This window comes from Sturnira hondurensis, unplaced genomic scaffold (genome assembly GCF_014824575.4).
Source record: "Sturnira hondurensis isolate 20B ecotype Veracruz unplaced genomic scaffold, ASM1482457v3 Scaffold0015596, whole genome shotgun sequence".
Classification (NCBI taxonomy): Eukaryota; Metazoa; Chordata; class Mammalia; order Chiroptera; family Phyllostomidae; genus Sturnira; species Sturnira hondurensis.
The window spans coordinates 3,696,036-3,705,735 of record NW_028088227.1 but is presented as its reverse complement, the minus strand read 5'-3'; the positions used below and the strand labels follow the sequence as shown (position 1 = coordinate 3,705,735).

The 9,700-nt window shown below is 34.8% G+C and overlaps 1 pseudogene; it reads left to right on the top strand.

Annotated features, from left to right (window-relative positions):
* Positions 1–2,741: 2,741 nt before the first annotated feature.
* On the top strand, positions 2,742–3,404 carry LOC119000295 (60S ribosomal protein L9-like; annotated as a pseudogene).
* Positions 3,405–9,700: the final 6,296 nt, after the last annotated feature.

Sequence of the window (9,700 nt, the reverse complement as noted above, 5' to 3'; positions counted from 1 at the left end):
CTGGCAAAAAGTGCTTAGAAAAATCCTTTATTAAAACTTTTTATCAACTTATATCTGACATACTGCCCTTCTCATTGTGGTCATTATTAGGTTGAGAAGGATGTTTGGTGATGCAAAAGCAGAGAAATAAAGCAAATTTGAGAAAACTGTCAAGGAAAGAACCTTGGATAAAAGTCCTGAAACATATACACACAGGAAACAAATAACAGTTTAAAAGTTTTTTTTAGAATATAAGGTCAAAGAAATTACACACCCAGACCCCCTGAGCCCTGCCAATGGAAATCAAACAAACTACCAAAACTACTAAAGACTTAAAGCATATTCATGATCAGGAGGCAAGTTTTCAAAACTATCTGACTTCTATAGAGGATAGTATCTACAGAATCATAACTCAAAAACATTTTTTCAATACATACAAATAAACATATGAGTGTCAGTATTTTTCTGTGTCATAAACCCACAAAAAAGACAACAGTTCATAATGCAAGAGTAGTGGTCAAAATCCGTTTGATGATCCCAGAGACTTACTATGATGACATAAATTCTACTTACAGTCGAGTTGTATAGCATGCACACTATGGTTATTTTCCCTTTTCTGTTTTCATTACCTTTATTTCTCCAAGGTCAGTGTATTTCACGGAAATGTTCCAACATGCTTGCATATTTCATTTGAAAATCAGGAGGGTGTCAAAACAGAAGAGTATCTTTAGGAGAACAATTTGTGACCACAGGCAAATGGTTAGAAATACCAACTCCAGCAATGAATGGTAGTATATTATCAACTCAGCAACAGCCAGGTAAAACCCATTTGCTCTCCATGTTATCAGTTTGGAAAGAAGAGCAGGTCACCAGTTTTTCAGGCCCCACAGAGTATTCAGGAGATAAACAATGTATGCTTATGGATGTCATGTCTTATATGAGGTCAAGTTTACTACATTGTTTCTTCATACAACCATACAACAATCAAGAAAGAACATGTGGAATCAGAAAATGAATTTTTATCAGAGAAAGTTTCCAAAAGACATGGTGATTCGCTTAGGCAGAGATTACTGAAATTGGTCATTATGACATTTATTTCTTTCCCTATCTCAACCTGTTCAACAAGTAGAGAGTAAGGGGAATAAAATAAGCAATGAAGAAAATATATTTCCTTTCCACATGTAATTTAAACTCTAGCAAATTTATGACTTCACTAGAATTATATTACAGTTTTTTCACTAATTGTAAATTTTAACTGAGAAACTCTATTATTATATATTATAATTTTATTATTGATTAAGAGAAATCAATACTTTTTGATTACTAAATTTCTTTCATATCTACAGTGATGTGTAAGTCCTTTTATCTTCAAGTCTTTTTTTCCTTCTGTCATACCACTTCGCTGTCAGGACTAACATGATGACATCTTATTTATTTTTTTTTTGCTGACTTTGTTTGTGTAGCAATGTAAATTGTTTTATTTAATAACATGTAGATGACTAGAAAGATGTACAGTTGGGTTCTGCTGGGTGGGAAGAGAAAAAATGCCTTCAAGTTCAGCATAAACACATTAGCTACATGTGAAGATTTAAACAATCTAATTTACATAATGAACATTTTATGCCACATTATTTGCACTTGGTTTACAAATTTACTGAGCTTTTCACAAAATTACCGTGATCATATCAAAATGTCAAATATGTCAAAGTGACATTTTGTTAGGCAGTTATAAAAAGGATTTATTTTCCCATTGGTATTTGTTGACAGTTTAATTTGTTGCAGTTTCTTATGTAAGGAGAACTATGGAAATTTTTTCTTCTTACTTTGGTTATGGAAAAAATGAAGAAAATAGAGATGAAATTTTAGACCTCACAATATCAAAATATTTAATACTTCAGGGTAAAGAAATGTATACATCTTTTGAAGTATATTTATAACAAAAATAACTGGTAAGTTAGAAAATGTAGATAAGAAACCAGTATACATTTTATGCTCTAAATTTTGCTCCATAAAAATCATTGATAAATTTATTTATATTACTCTTAACATTTTATATTTGTCTTTATTCTTAAATAAAATGAGAGCATATATACAACCAATTTTGTAAGTCTTTTATTTATCAATATAGCACAAATAAGCTTATGCAGATAGCTATTTCTCGTAAACAATTCACTATTTATACTGCATTTCATTGTACTACTATAATTTATCTAACAAAGCTTCATGTAGAGCTTAGAATTGTATATATTTTTGTGACATAGATACTTAAAATGTGAGTTCTTAGGTTAAAGATTAAGAAAATGGAATACTCTTTAATTAGTATTACTAAATGGCTTTCAGGAATTTGTAATATATAATATAATAATATGTATATTTATTTATTACTAAAAAGTATTATTGAAACTTTAGTAAGTGTTTTGGATCCACTGAATCACAGGAGAATGTTTATATGAGATGTTCATAGCAATATCACAAAAATACTGAAGTGTGATCTCAAATAATTAAGAAAACAAATTTTCCTTCACTTTGAACAAATACTGGGGTTTGAAATCAAATTGTCAGTGTAAGATGATTTGTTGAACAAAAAAATGAATATAAAAGATATCCACAAGTAATGAATTCAAAGTTTTCTAATAAAGGATGGCAAAAAATCTGGAACTGATAAATTTCCAATGTTTCCATTTCTGTGGAATCAGCCAATATTTAAAGTTTTCTGGCCATATGCAGGACCCTGAGAGCTACAAGTACATGATGATGAAAGACACTCTTTCTTTTCCACTTCTACTGCAAGGATGAAGACCATTCTCAGCAATCAGACTGTTGATATCCCAGAAAATAGCCACATCATTCTGAAGTGGCACACAGTTATTGTGAAGGGCCCCAGAGGCATCCTGTGGAGGGCCTTTAATCGTACCAACTTGGAACTCGGTCACTCTCTTTGGAAAGAAAAAGAAGAGGCTCTGGGTTGAAAAATGGTGGGGAAATAGAAAGGAACTGGCCACCATTCCCACTATCTGCATTCATGTACAGAACGTGATTAAGTGTGTTACACTGGGCTTCTGTTACAAGATGAGGTCTGTGTATGGTCACTTCCCCATCAGTGTTGTTATTCAAAACATTGGTTCTGTTGTAGAAATCAGAAATTTCTTGGGCAAAAAATGCATCTGCAGGGTTCTGATGAGGTCAGGCATTGATTGTTCAATATCTTGGGCCCCAAAAGATGAGTTAAGAATTGACTCTTGAAGGAAATTGCATTGAATTTGTATCAAGTTCAATTGCTTTGATTCAGCAAGTCACCGCAGTTAAAAACAAGGATATCAGAAAATTTTGGAAGGTATCAATGTTCTGAAAAAGAAACAGTTCAGCAGGGTGATGAATAAGATCTAAGTTGTCCAGCTATAGAAACAGCAAGATGCTGAATAATCCTTCACCCTTATTGGTGATATCCCTCACATTTATCTGAGTAATTTTAAAGATGCAATAAAAGCTGTGCATTGGTTTGTGGAAAAATCGTTTTCCAATCTTTCAATATTTCTTTCTTTGTGTATATGTATGTGTTTTTAATTTTATTGTATTTTTATTACCGCTTATTCCTCTTATACCCTCGTCCACCTGCACCACTCTCCACTCTACAGTCACCATATTGTTGTCCACGTTCATGTGTCTTTCTTTTCTTTTTCCACCACTCCTCACAGGAGTTGTCAGCCTCTATTTTGCTTGCTAGTTCGGATTGTTCATTGGATTCCACATATAAGTAAAATCATATGGTACTTCTCTTTCTCTGGCAGGTTTATTTCATTTAGCATACTGTTCTCCAGGTCCATCCACGCTGTTGCAAAGGGTAAAATTTCTCTTTTTCTTCCTCCTCCTCCTCCTCTTCCTCCTTCTTATTCTTATTCATATACTTTCTTATTCTTATTTTCCTTTCCTCCTTCTCCTTTTTTCTTCTTCTTCATGAAAGGACAACCTTTCAAGGTTGTCATTAAAGAGAGCTTTGATTAACCTAATCATACTTCTCAAAGCCTACATTAGAATTATGTCTGAGGCTCATCTTCTCACCAGAGGAAAATCAACTATTGAGTTTCAGAGATGGCATCCTGCCTTACATTGACCATTTCTACTTAAAAATCACAAGCCTAAATTTGGAGTGATCACAATGTCCTTTTTTTGTGGAGCATGTGAGAAATACACCCTCTGAATATATTTTAATTCTCCTAAATTCATATTACCACCCTGTTTTCTTCCTTTCAGTTTTGTGTCTTGATTTTTCTTTTTTAAAAATATAGATCACATGGAGGGTTAGCAACAAGGGAGTGGGAGGAGGAGGAGGGGGGAGAAGGTACAGAGAATAAGTAGCATAGATGGTAGGTAGAAAATAGACAGGGGGAGGACAAGAATAGTATGGGAAATGTAGAAGCTAAAGAACTTAGGACACATGGACATGAACTAAAGGGGGAAATGTGGGTGGGAGGGGGTGTGCAGGGTGGAGGAGAATGAAGGGGGGAAATGGGACAACTGTAATGGCATAATCAATAATATATATATATATATCACTGTCTTTTACTATAACAAAATAAGATGGCAGCATTATTTACAATAGTCAAGTGCTGGAAATAGCCTAAGTGACCATAAATAAACAAGTAGATCAAAAATTGTGGTACATTTACACAATAGAATACTACACAGCAGAAAGAAGGAACTCCTACCCTTTGCCACAGCATGGATGGAACTGGATAGTATTATGCTAAATGAAATAAGCCAGGCAGTAAAACAAAATAGCATAAGATGTTACCTCTAAGCTGAACCTTATCAACAAACAAACAAATGAGCAAAATAGAACCAGAGACTTGGAAATAAGGAACAAACTGACAGTGACCAGAGGGGAGGGTGAAAGAGGTAATGGGGGAAAGAAGGAGAAGGGTCAAGCAAAGGGCCATGAATATAGGACTCATAGGCACAGACAATAGATTGGCTGTGCGAGTGGGGTGGGGTAAGGTAGGAGTAAGCAATGAAGAAAAGGGTTGGACAACTATAACTAAGCAACAATAAAAACAAAAAAGAATCATATACATCTCTATTAAAATTGATCTCTCATTTATCTCTCGTTTGTTATATGAGGTCTTCGAAGTATACTATAAAGGTATAATAGATTATTTGTGTCTTTTAATGCAGTCTGTCTCTGAAATTTAAGACCAGTATTTGTATAATTGAAGACAGTAATTAGTTGTTTTTAACCACCAATTTAAAATATACTGAATAAAGAACAAAGTTTTCTGACATTGTTCAGATATTTTATTGAAATGCTGCTAACATTGACTGGGTACCAGCTATGTGACAGACATTTTGGCTTGCTCTTTGGTGAAATCATTCTCTTAGAGTCACGTTACCCTCACAGCATTTAAGTACTATAAACCCAACATTTTTTAAAATTGTTGTTCAATTATAGTTGTCCCAGTTGTCTCCCCATTCGTCTCCCCCGCCCAACGCAATCCCCACTCCCTCAGTCAGGTCTACCCCTGTTGTCTTTTACCATGGGTCCTTTATATGTGTTCCTTGACTGGACCCTTCACCTTCCTACCCAGCCCACTTCCCCTCTGGTCGCCTATTCCTTACAGGACAGTTTGTTCCTTATTTCCATGTCTCTGTTTCTATTTTGCTTGCTTGTTTGTTCATTATGTTCCATATATAGGTGACATCTCATTTGTCACCAATAGGTGACAAAAGATGAAAGGTATTCGTCTTTCACTGCCTGGTTTATTTCACTTAGCATAATACATTCCAGTTCCATCTGCACTGTTGCAAAGCATAGGAGTTCCTTCTTTCTTTCTGCTGCATAGTATTCTATTGTTTAAATATACCACAGTTTTTTGATCCACTCATTTACCAATGGGCACCTAGTCTATTTCCAGCACTTGACTATTGTAAATAATGCTGCTGTGAACATTGGAGTGCATAGGTTCTTTTGAATTGGCGATTCAGGATTCTTAGGGTATAATCCCACCAATGGGATTGCTGAATCAAAAGGCAGTTCTATCATTAGTTTTTGAGGAAATTCTATACTGTTTTTCACAGTGGCTATACCAGTCTATGTTCCCATCAACAGTGCACTAGAGTACCCTTTCCCCACATCCTCACCAATACTTGTTTGTTGATTTTTTAATGGTGGCCATTCTGACCTGAGTGGAATGGTATCCCATTGTGGTTTTAGTTTGCACATTTCTTTTTTTAAATATTTTATTTATTTATCTTTAGAGGGTAAGGAGAGAGGGAGAGAAACATCAATGTATGGTTGCCTTTCATGCATCCCCTGCTGGAGGCTCGTCTGCAGGGAACCAGCCTGCAACCCAGGCATGTACCCTGACTGGGAATCGAACCGTGACCCTTTGGTTCACTCAATCCACTGAGCTACACCAGCCAGGGCTAGTTTGCATATTTCTGATGGCTCATTATGCTGAGCATTGTTTTATATGTCTCTAAGCCCTCTGTATGTCTTTTATGCAGACATCTCTGTTCAGGTCCTTTGCCCGTTTTTTTTCAATTGGATTGTTTGTATTCCCAGTGTTGAGTCATGAGTTTTTTATATATTTGGAGATCAAACTCTTATCCAAAGTATCATTGGCAAATATGTTTTTCCACATAGTTGGTTCCCTTTTCATTTTGATGATTTTTTTAGCCATGCAGAAGATTTTTAATTTGCTATAGTCCCATTTGTTTATTCTTTTCTTTATATTCCTTGCCTTAGGAGATATATCACTAAAGATACTGCTAGGTGAGAAATTTGAAATGTTACTCCCTACGTTTTCCTCTTTGATTTTTATGGTGTCATGACAAATTTAAGTCTTTTACCCATCTTGAGTTCATTTTTGTGTATGTGTAAATTGGTGGTCTAGTTTCATTTGTTTTTGTATATACCCATCCAGATCTCCTAGCACCACTTACAGGTTGAGGCTACTTTTATTCCATTATATGCTCCTGCTCCCTTTGCCAAATATTAATTTACTATAGATACTTGGGTTTTCTGGTCTTTCTATTCTGTTCCATTGATCCATTTGTCTGTTCTAATGACAGTACCAGACGGGTTTGATTACAGTAGCCTTATAATGTAATTTGATATCAGGTATTATGATCCCTCCAATTTTGTTCAACTTTCTCAAAATTTCTGAGGATATTCAGGGTCATATATGGTTCCATATAAATTTTTTATTTTTTATTTTTATTTTTTTAAAGATTTTATTTATTTATTTACCTTTAGAGAGGAAGGGGAGAGGGAGAGAAACAATGTATGGTTGCCTTTTGTGCGTTCCCTGCTGGGAGTTGGCCTGCAGGGAACTGGCCTGCAACCCAGGTATGTGCCCTGACTGGGAATCGAACCGCGATCCTCTGGTTCGCAGGCCTGTGCTCAATCCACTGAGTTACACCATATAAATTTTTTAAAGATTTTATTTATTTATATTTAGAAGGGAAGGGAAGGAGAGAAGGAGAGAAATATCAATGTATAGTTGCTTCTCGTGAGTCCCCTGCTGGGAACTGGCCTGCAACCCAGGCATGTGCCCTGACTGGGAATCGAACTGCGATCATGTGGTTCGCAGGCCCACACTCAATCCACTCAGCTACATCAGCCAGGGTTCCATATAAATTTTTGAAATATGTTTCTATATCTGTGAAAGATGTCATTGGTATTATGATAAAGACTGCATTAAATCTATAGATTACTTTGGGTAGTATGGACATTTAAATGATTTTAATTCATCCAATCCTTGAATACGTTATGTGCTTTCATCTATTTATGTCTTTCTTAATTTCTTTCTTTAGTGTTCTATAGTTTTCTGAGAACATATCTTTTACCTCCTTTGTTTTTTTTAAATTAAATTAAATTTTATTTTATTGTTACTAAGTTTTTATTTTATTTTTAAATTATAGCTTACATTCCATATCATTTTATTTTAGTTTCAGGTTTACAGCATAGTGGGTTAGACAATCGGCGTTTCTTTTTTTAAATTTTTTTTTAAAAATTCTTGTTCAAGTACAGTTTTCTGTCTTATATTCCCAGCCCTGACCCCCTCCCAGTGCTCCCCACCTCCCTCCCATTTCCGCCCCCCCCTTAGTTATTATGCATGTTAAGTTTATTCCTAGGTACTTTATTTTTCTTGTTGCTGTAGCAAATGTGTTTTTTTCTAATTTCTATTTCTAATATTTCATTGATGGTGTACCAAAATACCTTTGATCTCTGAATATTGATGTTGTATTCCAGCATTTTACCAAATTCATTTAATAGATGTTTTGTGAAACCTCTGGGGTTTTCTCTGTACACTATCACACCATCTGCAAACAATGACAGTTTTAATTCCTCCTTTCCAATTTTGATGCCTTTCATTTCTTCTTCATGTCTGATTGCTATGGACAGAACTTCCTTAAATGGTGAAAGTGGATGTACCTGTCTTTTTTTCTTGTCTTAGGGGGAAAGCTTTTAGTTTTTGCCTGCTGAGTTTGATGTTGGCTGTAGGTTTCTCATATATGTCTTCTATTATGTTGAGGTATGCTCCATCTCCTCCCACTTTGCTGAGTGTTTTTATTATAAATGGGTGCTGTGTTTTTTCAACATCTATTAATATAATCATGCAATTTTTGTGTTTCCTTTTTTTTATGTGATGTGTTGTGTTTATTGGTTTGTGAATATTGTATCATCCTTGCATCCCTGGGATAAACCCCACTTGAGCATGGTGTATAATCATTTTAATGTATTGCTGGATCCAGTTTACCAGTATTTTCTTGATAATTTTAGCATATTGGCCTGTAGTTTTCTTTTTTTTGTTGTGTCTTTACTTGTTTTTGGAATTAGGATAATACTAGCCTCATAAAGAGATTTTGGGAGTCTTCCCTCTTCTTGAATTTTTTGGAATTGTTAAAGCAGGGTAGGTAGCTTTTCCCTAAAGTTTTGGTAAAATTTGCCTCTGAAGGTGTCTGGTCCAGGGCTTCTGTATACCAAGCATTTCTTTATTACTGCTTCAATTTTACTAGTTGCTATTTGTCTCTTCAGGCTTTCTCCTTCTTGATATAGTTTTGGGAGGTTATATGTTTCTAGATATTTTCCCATTTTTTCCAGGTTGGAGTAAAGTTATTCATAATAATTTCTTATGATTGTTTGTGTTTCTTTTGTATCAGTTGTTATTTCTCCTCTTTTGTTTCTGGTTTTATTTATTTTGTTCCTCTCTTTTTATCTTGGTGAGTCTGGTTAAACACTTTCAATTCTGTGTATCTTTTCTAAGAACAAGCTCCTGGATTTATTGATCCTTTGAATTGTTCTTTTAGTTTCTGTCACTTAATTCTGCTCTGATCTTTATTACTTCTTTCCATGTACAGCCTCTGTTTTTGTTGTTGTTGTTGTTGTTCCTCTAGGGTTAAGTTGTTTACGTGAAATTTCTCTCTCTCTCTTTTTTAGGTGGGCCTGTATTTCTATGAGTTTCCCTCTCAGAACTGCCTTTGCTGTGTCCGATAGGTTTTGGTCTGTTGTGTCTTTATTTTCATTTGTTTCTAGAAATTTTTTATTTCTTCCTTGATCTCATTATTAACCCATTCATTGTGTAATAGCATGCTATTCAATCTTCATAAGTTTGAGTGTTTTTCAGTTTTTTTCTTGAGCTTGGCTTCTAGTTTCAGTCCCTTATGGTCAGAGAAAATGCTTGATATGATTTCAATTTTCTTGTATTTATTGAGTCTTCTT